At 49.7% G+C, this 2204-nt stretch overlaps 1 protein-coding gene across 1 annotated transcript in view; it reads left to right on the top strand.

Moving 5' to 3' along the window:
• The first annotated feature begins 694 nt into the window (after positions 1-694).
• The window catches only part of FHL2 (four and a half LIM domains 2), a 68399-nt gene continuing 66889 nt past the window's right edge, over positions 695-2204 (top strand). The window contains exon 1 of the mRNA XM_012664311.1: positions 695-1069. The gene's annotated coding sequence lies outside the window, so the exon portion shown is untranslated. The remainder of the gene's footprint in view (positions 1070-2204) is intronic.

The raw sequence follows: 2204 nt of genomic DNA, 5'->3' as shown, positions 1-2204 counted from the left end.
CCAACTTTTTCTAATTTAAAAAAAAAAAAAAAGCTGCAAAAATGTCCTTGTAGCTCTGTCTCTGCCCACATCCATGATTCTTTCCTTGGGATAAATCCCCAGGCCTGGAATTGCTGTGGTGACCCAGACAACTGTTGCCAAACAGTCGCGGGACCAGGCTGCCCCCGGCCAGGTGAGAGGCCTTCTCACACACTCACAAACAAAAAACTCCAGTACAAATCAGGAGCTGTTGCTTCCCCAAGTTGGTTTTCTCTTTCCGCCTCCAGCATATAGTTTGAAAAAAGGTTTGGGTAAGATTGCGTTATTGTAATTTTATAGAGAAAGTGATTTGCGGCTCAAAAACCCCTTATGATCACGCATGAGCAGGGAGGGCAGGGAGGGAGAGGACCTTCTGGAAAGGCATTCCACGCCATGGCACCACGCATGCCTGGCATTTATTTCGCTGATCCTTTGGTCCTCTCTAGAATCCTTTCACCCAAGCAAATGCCCTCGTAAGCCAGGAGAGAAGGTCAGAGAGCTCTTTCCAAGAGGTAGCACTGGAAATCCACGTGGCGAAACGTTCCTTTCTGAGACCACAGAGGCGCTGTGTGGGCTGGGGCAAGTGTCCTCACACTCCTGTGCCTCAACGCTGCCACCCTGGAGCAGCAGTGGGGCTGCCGGGCAGCCTGCCGGAGGCTCTGCCTCTCTGTTTGACAAAGCGAGGTCCCTTCCTGGCGCTGGTGGCCTCCGTGCTCCAGCTGCTATTTGGATTGCTGGAATGTGTGAGGCCTGGGGTGTCCTTGAAGCGGACAGGACAAATGGGGACACGGCAGCCCCTTCCCATCTGGGAGCTGAGGCTTCTTTAATTTGGAGACCTTAAAAGGCTTGCCGGAGCCGGGGCTGGGTTCTTATCTCGGGGGCCTGGCGGGTGCTCCGGGCATGCCTTATTTATAGCCCCACTGGCGAGAGCAGCGCAGCTGGCGGGCAGCCGCACGCTCGGCTGGGGCCGTCCAACCAGGCAGCCTGCCTGCCCCGCGGCTGTCCCTGCTGGTCGGGCTGGAGGGCAGAAGACAGGGCCCTGACGCCGCAGGTAAGGGCTGCGGGCTTCCGGTCCCTTCTCTCTCCCTCGCCATCCTTCCCAGCCTGTGTCTGCAGCCAGGCCTAGGCACCAGCGGTGTAGGCTTTGTGCTCCGTGCAGAGGGAATGTCCCGCCCTGGGAGGGAACTCTTGGCACTGTGAACTCGCAGCCCCCAGCAGAGGCTCTCCCCACAGCAAAGCCCAAAGAACAAACCTGCCCGCCCCAGACCCGCTTGAGAGAGAACACGGGGAGCCCTTGTTCATCTTGCCCTCTCTCAGCGGGAAGCGGTTGTGAACACCGGAAAACTGTTATTTAAAGGGGAAAGAAAAAGAAGAAGAAAAATTATAAAATAAACATTGGAAAGGGGAAAAACCACAGTGCACTTGAACTTTTTCTCCGTGACAGAATTTCCGGATGGCCTGGGGTGAAAAGGCAAATTACTGATGAGTCTGATTACTCTGGGAAAGTATGTTTATACAAGATGACTTGTTTCAGAAAGCTGTGGCGTGCTTTGAAAAGGAAATGCATGAACATTTCACTAATTTCCAGAGCAGGGCATTTGCCAAGACGCACAGCCCTGAGTTATACTCTGGCCAACTGTGTAATGTCTCAATATTGACAGAATGCCACATATATAATAATAGATATCATATATACATAAACATCTTCTAGACAGGTTCCATGCAAGCCACTTTATCAAGTCTAATCTAAAAAGAAAAAAAAAAGTTGTCAGGCCAGTTTTTAAAAAAAATAATTCTGTGGTCCAAAGGTAGTATTAACACCTGTTGTTACAAGCTTTTGCTATTTTATCTTGTATTTGCTGTATGCAAGTTTGTCAATGTTTTATTTGTTTCTTGAGGAAATACTCTTTGAATTTTGTTTTATTGCTAAACTTTTTTTCTTTTATTGATACATAATATTTTACATATTTATGGGGTACATGTGTTTGTTACATGTATAGAATGAATAGATCAACTCAGGCTATTTGGTGTATCCCAGATGTGCTGTAATAAGGCCTATTATTGGCCGGGTGCGGTGGTCACGCCTGTAATCCTAGCACTCTGGGAGGCCGAGACGGGAGGATCCCTTGAGCTCAGGAGTTCGAGACCCAGCCTGAGCAAGAGCGAGACCCCGTCTCTACTAAAAA

Source organism: Propithecus coquereli, unplaced genomic scaffold (assembly GCF_000956105.1).
Source record: "Propithecus coquereli isolate 6110/MARCELLA unplaced genomic scaffold, Pcoq_1.0 Scaffold88, whole genome shotgun sequence".
Classification (NCBI taxonomy): Eukaryota; Metazoa; Chordata; class Mammalia; order Primates; family Indriidae; genus Propithecus; species Propithecus coquereli.
Note: the sequence above shows the minus strand (reverse complement) of the source record. Positions and strands in the feature narration are given on the sequence as shown.